This window comes from Artemia franciscana, chromosome 2 (assembly GCF_032884065.1).
Source record: "Artemia franciscana chromosome 2, ASM3288406v1, whole genome shotgun sequence".
Classification (NCBI taxonomy): Eukaryota; Metazoa; Arthropoda; class Branchiopoda; order Anostraca; family Artemiidae; genus Artemia; species Artemia franciscana.
In genome coordinates this window covers 29,569,200-29,583,461 of record NC_088864.1, presented here as the reverse complement: position 1 = coordinate 29,583,461, position 14,262 = coordinate 29,569,200, and the positions used below count along the sequence as shown (strand labels likewise).

Genomic DNA, 14,262 nt, shown 5'->3' with positions numbered 1-14,262 from the left:
TTTTTTATTGGTTTTTACCTTTATTTTAGCTTATTTTTCAGTTTTTTCCTTTTTTTTAGTTTTTTTTTAGTTTTTAGTTTTTTAGTTTTTTACCTTTTTTTAGTTTTTTAGTTTTTTTAGTTTTTTAGCTTTTTTATTTTTTTTATTAGTTTTTAGTTTTTTTTGTAGTTTTTGCCTTTTTTTAGTTTTTTTAGTTTTTTAGCTTTTTTATTAGTTTTTAGTTTTTTTTGTAGTTTTTGCCTTTTTTTAGTTTTTTTAGTTTTTTAGCTTTTTTATTTTTTTATTAGTTTTTAGTTTTTTTTGTAGTTTTTTCCTTTTTTTAGTTTTTTCAGTTTTGACGTCACCTGATCCAGTTTTTTCAGGTGACGTCACCTGATCCATCCACAGACAGACAGACAACTTATTTTTATATATATATAGAAGATAGATAGATATATATATATATATAAATATATATATATATATATATATATATATATATATATATATATATATATATATATATATATATATATATATATATATATATATATATATATATATATATATACATATATATATATATATCTATCTATCTATATATAAATAAGTTGTCTGTCTGTGGATCTGTGGATCAGGTGACGTCATGTTTCTGTGTCGGCTGACGTCATGAAATTAGTTGTCAGGTGACGTCATGTTTCTGTGTTGGCTGACGTCATGAAATTAGTTGTCGTCATTTTTGCTTTGACGGTGACGTCATTCAAGTTATATAAGACATATGTTCACGTAGAAATCTATTAATGTTTAAGTTTACAATGACTGATGAAGATGCTCAAAGAGTCTATGCCAAAAAACTTGCTGCTGATAGTTCCTCGGCACGCTTTCTTTTCTGACTTTCTCTATCAGCAGCAAGTTTTTTGGCATAGACTCTTTGAGCATCTTCATCAGTCATTGTAAACTTAAACATTAATAGATTTCTACGTGAACATATGTCTTATATAACTTGAATGACGTCACCGTCAAAGCAAAAATGACGGCAACTAATTTCAGTACTTAATTTCAGAACTTAATTTCTGTGTTGACTGACGTCATGAAATTAGTTGTCGTCATTTTTGTTATGACGATGCTTAGTATATTGTAAAACACATTAATTTGGTTAATAATATACCATTTAAAACACCAAAATGAACATGCTGGAGTAGTCACTCGGTGAGAGAGGGTGTCAGAACGGAGAATGAAGGTCCCAGGTTCAAATCCTGGTTAGGCTAAAAAAGGTAAAAATCTAAAAACTAAAAAAAAACTGAAAAAACTAAAAAAGGCAAAAACTACAAAAAAAACTAAAAACTAATAAAAAAAAAATTAAGAATAAAAATAAAAAAAAATAAAAAAGATAAAAACTAAAAAAAAAGTAAAAAGAAAAAACGAAAAAAAAACTAAAAAAGCTAAAAAAAAGGTAAAAACCAATAAAAAACTGAAAAGAAAAAAGGAATAAAACTAAAAAAAAATTCATCTAAAAAACTAAAAAAAACTAAAAAAGGTAAAAACTAAAAGAACTAAAAAGAAAAAAAAACTAAAAAAAGGAAAAAAACTGAAAAATAAAGGAGAAAAAGAAAACTAAAAAAATATAAATAAAAATAAAAAACCTAAAAAGATAAAAACTTCAAAAAAAAACTAAAAAGAAAAAAGAAAAAAACTAAAAAACCTAAAAAAAGGTCAAAACCAATAAAAAAAAACTAAAAGGAAAAAAAGGGAAAAAATTAAAAATTTATTTCATCATATACCAATTCAAAAACGAATGTATACCGGGATGACGACCGGGACACAGGGAATATAAATGACACAACTACAACGGGGACGCCGGGGGGCACAGGGGGATATAAATGACGACCGGGACACCGGGACATAAGAGAAATCAGAGACTCGGACACTGGGACACAAATGACGACCGGGACACAGGGAATATAAATGACGACCGGGACACAGGGACATAACTACAAAGGGGACGCCGGGGTGCACAGGGGGATATATAAATGACGATGGCGACTCAGGGAATGGTCGATTAGCAATCACCATCAACAAAGCTCAAGGGCAATCATTAGAATCATGAGGCATAGATCTGAATACGGATTGTTTTCCCATTGACCATTATATGTTGCATGTTCAAGAGTCGGAGTCGGTAAACCTGACAATCTATTTATATGCACAGACAATGGGACAGCAGAGAATGTTGTATATTCGCAAGTTTTACGTAGTTAAAAACATATATATATATATATATATATATATATATATATATATATATATATATATATATATATATATATATATATATATATATATATATATATATACATATATATATATATATATATATTTAGTTTCTTTGTTAATTTTTCTTTTTTAGTTTTTCTTTTTTTTAGTTTCGTAGCTTTTTTAGTTTTTTTTTTAGTTTTTTTTCTTTTTAGTTTTTAACCTTTTTTATTTGTCTCCTTTTTTAGTTTTTTTCTTTTTAGGTTTTTTCTTTTTTTAGATTTTTTCGCGCCATATTAGTTAGGCGCCATTGTAGTTGTGTCCCTGTGTCCCACCTGTGTAACAATAGCAGTAGCAGTGGTAGTATGTAGATTTTCGTTTTGCCTAGTTCAACATCTTCCTTAGCATGTACTGAAAGTTTCAAATTAATACCCTAGGCCATTCCAGGATATTGCTGATACGTCCTCTTGACAACGTGCATTCAGTGTGTTTTGATTTAGTTAAACATCCTCCAAACAAAAATTCTTGGAAGTTTCACCGTCCTACCCTTAGTATCATTAGTAGTAGTCGTAGCAATAATAACAGAAGTAGCAGCAGTAGTAGTAGTAGCAGTATGCACAGAGTGGATTTTGATTAGCTTAAAATCCCTCTCAACGATCCACTCTTTGACGTACCTAACCAGTGCATACAGAAATCAAACAGTTTGTGTTAAAGACCAGTAAAGTAAGGAGGGACTCGGCTCAATAGTAACTGAAACTCTTAAAGACAGAATTTGATAACTATAAATGCACCAAAAGAATTGGCTTTTCAAAATGATTAAATAAAAAAACGAGTTTTCTCGACTGAAAGCAAGGAGCAACATGAAAACTTCAAATAGACAGAAATTATTGCGTATATGAGGGGGTTGTCCCTCCTCAACACCTTACTCTTCACGCTAAAGTTGTTTGACACTTTAAAAAAGTTACTTATTGTTCTAGTTAAACGACCCTTGTGTCTCATGAGTCTGTATATTTTAAGCTTTCATGTTGCTCCTTACTTTCAGTTGAAAAAACTCGTTTTTATTTGATTTTTCATCGTTTTTTAAATAACGCCAGGAAGTCTGGCTCCATCTCCATAAAAAGATCCCCCTTCCCACGGAAATATTCTCTGGACAATTCAATCCTGGTGAAAATTTACCCTGGACAATTACCCTTAACACCTCCACGCGTAAAATTGTGTCGGTAAAGAAAAAGCAAGATATACAAAGAAATTTCGTACAAGAATTCTGGTAAATTCCCCCAGCATAAAATTTCCCCTGAAAAGTTTACCCCTCGGAAACTTCCCTCTCTATAAAAAAAAATTCCCAGTGCAAAATCCCCCCAACAGAAAATTCCTCCTCCCCTCCAAACCCGAAAAATGTATGCATACTTCAAAATAACAAATTCTATGCGGAAACAATGGCCAAATTTTATAACTCAGACCCATCCGCGGTGGCCCTGGGAGGTTATGTTTTCTTCGAAGACATAGTTATTGGGCCTTTCAGCCAGTGTTTCTACTTTGACGGATTTTTCCGTCAAAACGGAGCTTTGTGTCTTCGATGGATGAGAATTTGATCTGTCGGATTTCCAAAGATTTTACGTAAGAATTGAATTTAGTTGTTTTTATTCTCAATTCTCAAACTCAAATCACACTGATCTTTTCTAAGTATCAATCTTTACTGTTGTTTCTTTGTTTATTTCCGTTCCGACTATTTTTCCACCAAGGTTGATTCCCAGACTAATTAGCTCGCCTACTCCAGTCCAGAAACCAGTTTGGGGTTAACACGATCAAGTCGCATTCACTTTTCAAGCAGCTCTGAGCTATGAGAATCAACATCAGCAAAGAAAGAGTATGCCCGATCGAGCTCCAAGTTTCAGTCTAGTTGGTTGAGAATGCCTGAGTTTTCAACTTGGCTTGCAGGAGATAAAGCTAGTGGCGAAAAAGGATTTTGTGCGCACTGTAAAAAGAGCTTTATTTGTGGAAAAACTGAACTTGGTAAACAAGCAAAATCTGCAAAGCATCGCGAACTAATGAGGAGTATAGACTCTGCGAAAAAAGCCACTGTCCCCATCGATCATGTGTTTACAGTTGATCGTAAAGACATTGAGACTATGGGAACCAAGCTAGTTGTCTTCATTGTCGAGGATGACTTGGCTTTCTCCCTGATAGAGAAGCTAGTACCACTTTTGAAAAGCCTGCCAAATAAATCTTTAACTGAAAAGATTGCTCTTGGAAAACAGAAAGCAACTAATATTGTTTGTCAAGGGCTAGGGCCTTATTTTGGTGAGATGCTTTGCGAAAAACTTCAGTCAACTCAGTTCACGGTCATTGTCGATGAGACAACTGATGTCAGTGTGGTGAATAAACTTGCTGTTGCCGTCATATTTTACAACTCAGAACTTGAAATAAAAGTTGACCTGCTGGACATGATTAAACGTCCTGACTCAAGAGCAGAGACAGTCTTTGAGCTCGTTGAGAAAGTTATCAAAGATGGAAAGATACCACTCGAGGACTGGATTGGCTACTGCTCCAATACCTTCAATACCATTTTGACAATTTTGTTGTCAGCAGGATCAATGCACAGTATCCCTGGATCACCTGTGTAAACTGTAGCAGCCATATGATACATCTAGTAGCATCTTATGCCTGTAAGAAGCTACCAAAGGGGTTAGAAGATTTATTTCGTACCGTGTCTGCCCATTTCAACATGAATGCTAAGAGAAGGAGCGACTTTGTTGCCTTCCAAAGATTTACGGACACAGGTATCCATCGAATGCTCTCGCTAGGGCAGACACGTTGGCTTTCACTTAATTTTTGCGTTGATAGAATTCTCGAACTGTGGAGTCCTTTGCAACACTACTTCCGAGGGTTAGCTCTCGAAGACTCTACTCACGCTAACAATCGAGCTGCACTTCTGAGAATCCAGTTTGAATTTGAAAGCTATGTTCTGGAATTTATTCAAGGATTTTAACAAACTCTTCCAGAGCGAGAAGCCGCTCTTCCAACATTTACTAAAAATATAAGTATTTTTAACTGCAAGTAAGGAGCGACATTAAAGCTTAAAACGAACAGAAGCTATTCCGTATATGAAAGGGGTTGTCCCCTCTTCAACGCCCCGCTCTTTACGCTAAAGTTTGACTCTTTGTCACAGCTCTACTTTTTAAAACCATTAAAAAACTTTAGCGTAAAGAACGAGGCGTTTAGGAGGGAACAGCCCCTTTCAAATACGGAATAATTTCTGTTCATTTTAAGTTTTAATGTTGCTCCTTACTTGCAGTTAAAAAAATTTTTTCTATTTATTTCTGAACGTTTTTGAATTAATACTTGTTTTGATTTGGGCTCACCGCACATGAATAAATAAAAAGAAATTCGAGAGGGGGAGGAGGCCTAGTTGCCCTCCATTTTTTTTACTTAAAAATACAACTAGATTGTGAAAACTATTTTATTAGTAATAAACATACGTACCTTACGAACTAACTTACGTAACGAACTTCTGTATTTGTGTTTTTTATTACGTATATGAGGGGGTTTGTCCCCTCGTCAATACCTTGCTCTTTACAGTAAAGCTTGAATTTTGTCCCAAATCTTTAAAAATGACCCCTGAATCACAAAGGCCGTAGAATAAATATTTGAAATTACTAAGAATAGTTTAGGCGTAAAGAGCAAGGTATTGTGGAGGAGACGAACCCCCTTATATACGTAATGTTTCATGTTCGTTTTAAGTTTTAATGTTGTTCATTATTTCCAGTTGAAAAAAACCTTATTTATTTTCTCATTGTTAATTTTTAAATAGTATTAGAAAATCCTGCGTCCCTTCATGGAAATTCTCTTCCCTCATGAAAAATCCCTCCATGGAAAGATCCTCCTACGTAAACATCTCCCCCCTCCCTCCACTCCCACCCCAACGCGAAAAAGTCTTCCTGAAAACGTCTGTACACTTCAAAATAACCACTATTATAATGTAAACAGTGGTCAAAGTTTGTAACTTGCAGCCCCTCCCCCGGGGACTGTGGGGTATTAATTCGTCCTCAAAGACATAGCTATCAGATTTTCCACAAAGTTGAACAGAATGGCTATCTCAAAAGTTTGATCAAGTGACTTTGGGGAAAACATGTGCGTGGGAGGGGACCTAGGTGCCCTCTAATATTTTTGGTCACTTAAAAAGGGAACTAAAACTTTTAATTTGAATTGGAATGTGCCCTCTCGCGAAATTCTAGGACCACTGGGTCGATACGATCCTACCTGGGGGAAAAACAAACAAACAAGCAAATAAACACTCATCCGTGATCTGTCTTCTGGCAAAGACTACAAAATTTCACATTTTTAGATAGGAGCTTGACACTTCTACAGTAGGGTTCTCTGATACGCTGAATCTGATGATCTGATTTTCGTTAAGATTGTATGACTTTTATGGGGGCATTTCCCCCTATTTTCTAAAATAAGGCACATTTTCTCAGGCTCGTAACATTTGATGGGTAAGACTAAACTTTAAGGAATCTTATATATTTAATATCAGCATTAAAATTCGATTCTTTTGATGTAACTATTGGTATCAAAATTCCGTTTTTTAGAGTTTCGATTGCTATTGAGCTGGGTCACTTCTTACTACAGTTCGTTACCACGAACTGTTTGATAAAACCAGAAGTGGAGCTGCTGATCCGTAAATTTGCAATGAACTTTATGAAAGCAAGTCTACGCCGGAGGGAAGACTGCGTCAGAGTCGGACCCTGAAAATTTCAGGGAATACCTTGCTTTGGAGGAGGTATATCTTGGGATGCTCGCCTATGAATCTCTGGAAACGTTGCAATCAGACCGAAGAACTCGCACTGACGACCTTTCTGTTAATTTGGTGCATGAGTCAGTCCGTTGTCTTTAAGTCGAGGCGATTAAGCAGATACAGCAAAGATTCGTATTTGACTACGAAATGTTCGCATGCACTGATTTGTTAGACCCTGTGATGGCCACCGACTCGGCAGCTCCAATACAGCTTTCAAAATTTCTTCGCAAATACAAGCTTCCGAAATGGAATGCTAAAACCATTCATGACGAGTGTTGGGAAATTCTGGTCTCAGACCTCCCCAAAAGTACTGAAACTTCGGACTTCTGGAGAAAGATTTCCGAGATCAATACTCCCACTGGAAGTCCAAGGTTTGAAAACGTCATGGTTATGATTAGGTATTTGCTTTCGCTACCATTCTCAAAAGCCGTCGCTGAACGTTTTTTTTAGTGTCCTAAAAACATCAAAACCAATTCTTGGAATCGTCTCTCATCCATCTCGCTAAAGATTGTAATGCAAACGAAGGTAGGGATGAGACGGATGAACGTTCACTCTAAATATATTATCCTGGACCAAAAGCTGAGCAAAAGAATCAAGTCGGTCAAGGCAAACGCGACGGTTGAAGAGTGTCAAACACTATTTAATATACAACGTGAAGCTCTGGTTTCCGGAGCTGATGCTGTCGCCGACATGTAGTGGTAGCCGATTTCCATTGTATCCCAGTACCCCAGAAAATGGTTGTTGTTTTTTATACAGCATTATATATTATAGTTAATTGATATCCATATCCGTTCTAGTCACTAAGCGTGGATTTTCTCAAAATGTAGAGGCTTTCAAAGGAGCTAGATTCCGAGTTATTGGCCTTCATGAGTTCTAATAGATCTACCGTACATAAACATCAAATTCTTCGAGCTCTTTTAGCCCAAAGTAACTGCAGATCGTGGTCTATTACCACAAAACGATAATCTTAACTGACTTAGCTTAGTTGCCTAATTATTCAGACAACGGGCTGATTCGTATACCACTTAACAGAATGTTATATACTTCAGCTGTACGATCAGATAGAAAGCCTAGTCTAGAGACTGAAAAACGAGCATCCCGAGATATACTCTATGATAATAATAATAATAATAATATTTATTACCCACAAATATACAAAAGTATAAACAGTGGAGTACAGAGAAAAAATTAATAAACAAAGCAAAAACAAAAGTACACGTAACTCAACAATGGCAAGCACAATAAATCTAATATAACAAAGAAAAACAGTATAATAAAATAAACTAACAGATCAGTAGAAAAGACGAAGTAAAGCTGCATTGATAACTAGAAATATTTACAAACACAGTATAGACCGCCGCTCATCTTTCGCACTCTAGTCCAACTAAAGCAGAAGCGTCACTGACACACTTGATTTCATGCAGTTGTGTTATTTTTCACAATGAGATAGTTGTGGAAGACATTTAGCGATTCACAAGCAACGAGATACTCGGCGACGTTCTGGACTATATGAAAAATATTCATGAACTGCTAAACATCGGTCTTGCAATTCTTTTGGTATCCTCGTGGGGGGGGGTCATTCGTTACATTAAAAATACAAAAAGGGAGAAACAAGATGCGAACTCAAAAGACAACTCTGGGTATAAACGCACTTACTGATCCGCATTTCGGCTTGACGATATTTTAGGTGAAATTCAAGTAGCCCGTGTATCATTTTCCAGCCCTTTTTTCTATCCCGTTCACACCACCTTTTTCAAGGGGTGAATAAATGGAATGTTTGGCTTCTTTTTCTCGTTTGACTGCCACAGATCTGGTGGAATCTTTTTTGAGAGCAGCATTGAACTCCAGCAAGTGATTCAACTGAGCACTCTGTTCTGCTTGTAACAACTGCTTACCACAAGAGTTCTATTTGAACACGTTTTTGTTATGGATTTTTAGGATTTTTTAACGGAAAATTTGACGGATTTTTCATTCTCAGTCGTCGGAATTTTACGGATTTTAGGTCTGCCAAAACAGAAAAATTGCCATCATGAAGTGGAAACACTGCTTTCCGCTATGTTGAACAAAATAGCTATCTCAGAATTTTGATCAAACAATTTTGAGAAAAAAGTGGCGTGAGGGAGGTTCTAGTTGACCTCCAATATTTTTGGTAGCTTAAAAAGGGCACTAGAACTTTTAATTTGCATTGGAATGAGCCCTCTCCCGAAGCTCTAGGCCCAATGGGTCGATACTATCATCCCTGGGGAAAACAAACAAAAACAAACAAATAAATAAACACGCATCCGTGATCGTTCTTTTGGCAAAAAATATAAAATTCCACATTTTTGCAAACAGGAGCTTGAAACCTCTGCAGTAGGGTTCTCTGATACGTTGAATCTGATGGTGTGTTTTTCATTAAGATTCTAAGACTTTTAGGGGGTGTTTTCTCCTTTTTTCAAAAATCAGGCAAATTTTCTCAGGCTCATAACCTTTGATGAATAAGACTAAGCTTAATAAAAATTATACATTTAAAATCACCGTAAAATCTATTCTTCTGATATTTCTATTGGGATCAAAATTCAGTTTTTTAGAGGCTCTGTTAATTTTGAGCTCATCACTCCTTACTTACAGTTCGTTACCACGAACCGTTTTATTTCAGACATATAAAGTTCATTAATTCTAATGTTACCAATCAAAAGCTACGAGTCTGATAAAATTTTCCTGGCTTTTGAAAAGAGGGTAAACATCCGCAAAACGTCAAGCAATCTGATTTAAAAAACGCACCATCACATTGAGCATACCAGAGAACCCTACTGTAAAGGTTTCAAGCTTCTATATGCAAAAATGTGAGATTTTGCGTTTTTTCTTTTGCCGAAAGAATGATGGCGGATCTTTACTTTTTTTCTTGGGATGATCGTACCGAACGAGTGATCTTATCAGATCGGAAGAGGACTCATTTGACCGGAAATCAATGACTATGTTGTATTTTTTAGGTGGCCAAAAAGTTTGGAGGGTAACTAGCCCCCATCACACACCGCTTTATTCCCGAAGTCCCAATAAAAATTTTAAGATAGCCATTTGATCCATCAAAACCGGAAGTTCCAATGCCTTTGGGGGTGACAGAACCTTCCCCCTCCAGACTCCCTGGGCTAAAGGACTTAATTTTACGCAATTTGCCCTTTGTTCACATACAGTATTTTTTATTTTGGAATATTCGGAATTTTTGGGAGGTGAAGTTTGGGGGGGGGGGATATCTACTCTGGGAATAATTTTTATGTTGGGAGGAAAACTCCAGGACAATTTTTATACGGGGGACATGCAACATATGCATTTCTTTGCATATGTTTTTTCAACTAAAATGAAATTTTAAGATAGCCATTTGATCCATCAAAACCGGAAGTTCCAATGCCTTTGGGGGTGACAGAACCTTCCCCCTCCAGACTCCCTGGGCTAAAGGACTTAATTTTACGCAATTTGCCCTTTTTTCACATACAGTATTTTTTATTTTGGAATATTCGGAATTTTTGGGAGGTGAAGTTTGGGGGGGGATATCTACTCTGGGAATAATTTTTATGTTGGGAGGAAAACTCCAGGACAATTTTTATACGGGGGACATGCAACATATGCATTTCTTTGCATATGTTTTTTCAACTAAAATTAAAGAACAGAAATAAAACTTCATCTTTTCCTCAAACCTTGCTCTTTACGCTTAAGTTTCACTTTTTGTTACAATTCTTAAAAAAAAGCCTGAGCAAACACATTGAGATGCTTGGTTGGTGAATTTGAAGGAGGAAGCTCTTTACGAGGACGTAAAGGGCGAGGATTGATGGAGGGGTACCCCCTCACACATACGGAATAATTCCTGCCCGTTATAAGTGTTAATTCTGCTCCTTTCTTTCAGTTGAAAAAAAACCTTTTATTCAATAATTTACAGAACTGATCATCTTACAAATACATACTCTCTTTCATTATCTCCTTAAATCACGCACAGCCTTTAGGGCTAATGTCCTTTTATCTATTTGCCCCTGTTGTCCCTGAGGTGATTGACAACTTTGAAATCAATTTTCCTGAATCCCTCTTTGGTAGTCTACATATAAGGCTTTTTAGAATTGCTGATTCGAATTTATGGAAATTCAAAAGTTTAGAAATCTCTTTTTAGTGCGTCCACTGGAGAGTTCTCCCCGTCTGTGTGCTCTGTCTCTTGTTAAATCTTGTTAGTCAAAGGCTATAGCTTATATTGAAGGGGTTCCGGTTTATGTTTCAGATAAAGATACACTTAGGCTCTGCCAAATAAAAAGTAACTTCAAATGACTAAATAATATGATGAAATATCATCATTTATTCTTTATGGTAAAATGACGTTATGGAAATTTTTCACGAGCAGTCTCTGAATTTCTTAGGAAAAGTTCTTAACATCTAATCGAACAATCGATAAGTCAGCCAAAATTAAAGAACTTAAGAATTCTCAAGGCTGACATTTAAGTAGCTAAGCCTATCTACTGATTTTTTTTTCCTCATTACGAAAAGTATTCTTCATATCTTTGTTTTTATGGAAGTTTTTTTATATTCTGCTATTTTCCTAGGTTAGTTAAACCAGATATCCCTTGCAGTTTTCATTTAGTAAAAAATTAAGGACATATGTTACAAAAGCCAGTGTGCGTCCAAGATTTTTGTTCGGGGGCAGGGGTATTTTTCGAGGGGTGTTGTAATAAAAAAAGTTCAACGCATAAAAGTTGTTTAAACACATTTTTTTTTTACGTTTTTACGAGTCAAACCAAAATTCACGAGGGTTCCAGACCCCATAACCTTTGGCACTAAGGCATTATAGTTTGAACTTACCCATGTCATACAAATTATGAAGCCAAACCTATCCATAAATGACGATTCAATTGATTAAAACAACTTAAAAAACTTATTTTTCTGCCACGCTTGGTTTTATTTGATTTAAATATCTTTATGTGATTTCTAGATTTTTGCTATTATTTTCTATTAAACAGTTCGTGGTAGCGAACTGTAGTAAGGAGTGACCCAGCTCAATAGTAACCAAAACTCTAAAAAATGGACGCATTTTAATGCTGATTTTAAATATATAAGTTTAATCAAGTTCAGTCTTACACATAAAAAGTTACGAGCCGGAGAAAATTCTCTCCGGCTCGTCCGGAAAATCTTTTTAGAAAATAGGGAGAAACACTCCTTAAAAGTCATAGAATCTTAAATAAGATCACACCAACAGATTCAGCGTATCAGAGAACCCTATTGTAGAAGTTTCAAGATCCTATCTACAAAAATGTTGAATTTTGTATTTATTGCCAGAAGGCAGATCACGGAAGCGTGTTTATGTGTTTTTTTTTTGTTTTTTTTTTTTTTTTCAGGGGTGATCGCATCGACCCAGTAGTCCTAGAATCTTGTAAGATGGCTCATGCTAACGGAAATGAAAAGTTCTAGGGCCCTTTTTAAGTGACCAACAATATTGGAGGGCACCTAGGCCCCCTCCCACACTAACTATTTTCCAAAGTCACCGGATCAAAATTCTGATATAGCCATTTTTTTCAGCGTAGTCGAAAAACTTTATAACTATATCTTTGGGGACGACTTACTCCCCCAAAGTCCCCGTGGGAGGGGCTACAAGTTACAAACTTTGAACAGTGCTTGCATAAAGTAATGGTTATTTGGAAGTGTAGAGACGTTTTCAGGGAATTTTTTGGTTGGGGGAGGGGGGGTTGAGAAGAGGGGGATATATTGAGAGAATTTTCCTTGGAGAAATTTGTCACGGGGGAAGAAAAGTCCCATGAAGGGAGAGTAGGATTTTCTTGCAATATTAAAAAAATAAAAAAATAAATATGAAAAGTTTTTTTTTTAACTGAAAGTAAGGAGCAGCATTAAACATTAAAACAAAAAGAAATTATTACGCATATGACGGGCTCACCTTCTCCCAATACCTCGCTCTTTAAGCTAAAGTATTTTTAGTAATTTCAACTATTTATTCTACGGCTTTTGTGATTTAGGGGTCATTCTTAAGAAATTGGGAAACAATTTAGGCTTTAGTTTAAAGAGCGGGGTACTGACGGGGGGGGGGGGATCCTCCTCATATATGTAATAAAAACATGAGAATACAGAAGTTCGTTACGTAAGCTAATTTGTAAGTTACGCATATATTTTACTAATAAAAACATTCGTAAAAAATTAAAAGTTCTAGTTGCCTTTTTAAGTAACCAAAAAATCGGAGGACAACTAGGCCTCCTCCCCCACTCCTTTTTTCTCAAAATCATTTGATCAAAACTGAGAAAGACATTTGTCCAAAAAAATAAATACCCAAATTTCGTTTTGATTATTCATCTGCGGAGAGCCAAAACCAAAACATGCATTGATTCAAAAATGTTCAGAAATTAAATAAAAAAAAAAGTTTTTTAAATGAAAGTAAGGAGCGACATTAAAACTTAAAAAAAAACAGAAATTACTCCGTATATGAATTATCTTCGCTATCGATCAGTAATCACATGATCAAAGGCTATTGGAATAACAACAGAAAAATAGTGTCGAAAGAAGGGACTAAATTAGGATCAAAATACCATAGATGACATTCCATTAATTATTACAAAACTATCTCATTGTTTTATATTCTTGTTTGTGCTTGTTTCTTCAGTATCGGTTAAATGATGAAGTTGTCAGCCTATCGAAGTTTTTAAAACGGCAAGTTCAAACAAGAACGCAATCTGTTATCACATGACCAAAGGCTATTCCTCAGCGTTGAAAAAACAACAACTACAAAGTAATTTCGAAAGAAGGGACTAAATTGACTTTGCAGCCAGCTGAGCTTTATCCTTTTCAATCGTAGAGATCGTGACGGATGAAAACTTGGAACAATATCTTATATAATCTAGTTTCTATTATAAAGCTATCCGTAACTTAAAATACCATAGGTGACACTAATTATTGCGAAACTACCTCATTGTTTTACGTTATTGTTTGTACCCGTTGCGTAAACACTTAATTCTGTCAGATTTAAAGAGATCGAATACAATGTGCACCAATTTACACATATTTGTAGCCCAAAGTGAAGCGATTCTTACTTATAAGTCCCTCTCCCGTGATAGGCATCAAGTTCACCGGAAACAAATAAATGGGTACACAAACTAGAATAGTTGCACACCCCTCATCGCTGAAGTTGATTGTAGCCTAACAGCAGATTACTACTAACAAGTCCCCTACATGTCTTACCACTGGAACCAAATTGGTTTTACCATCAAATACACTGGACA

The 14,262-nt window shown here is 35.5% G+C and overlaps 1 long non-coding RNA gene across 1 annotated transcript in view; it reads left to right on the top strand.

Moving 5' to 3' along the window:
• The first annotated feature begins 613 nt into the window (after window positions 1-613).
• The window catches only part of LOC136039919 (uncharacterized), a 52,552-nt gene continuing 38,903 nt past the window's right edge, over window positions 614-14,262 (top strand). The window contains exon 1 of the long non-coding RNA XR_010620586.1: window positions 614-1,432. This is a non-coding gene — a long non-coding RNA (uncharacterized LOC136039919). The remainder of the gene's footprint in view (window positions 1,433-14,262) is intronic.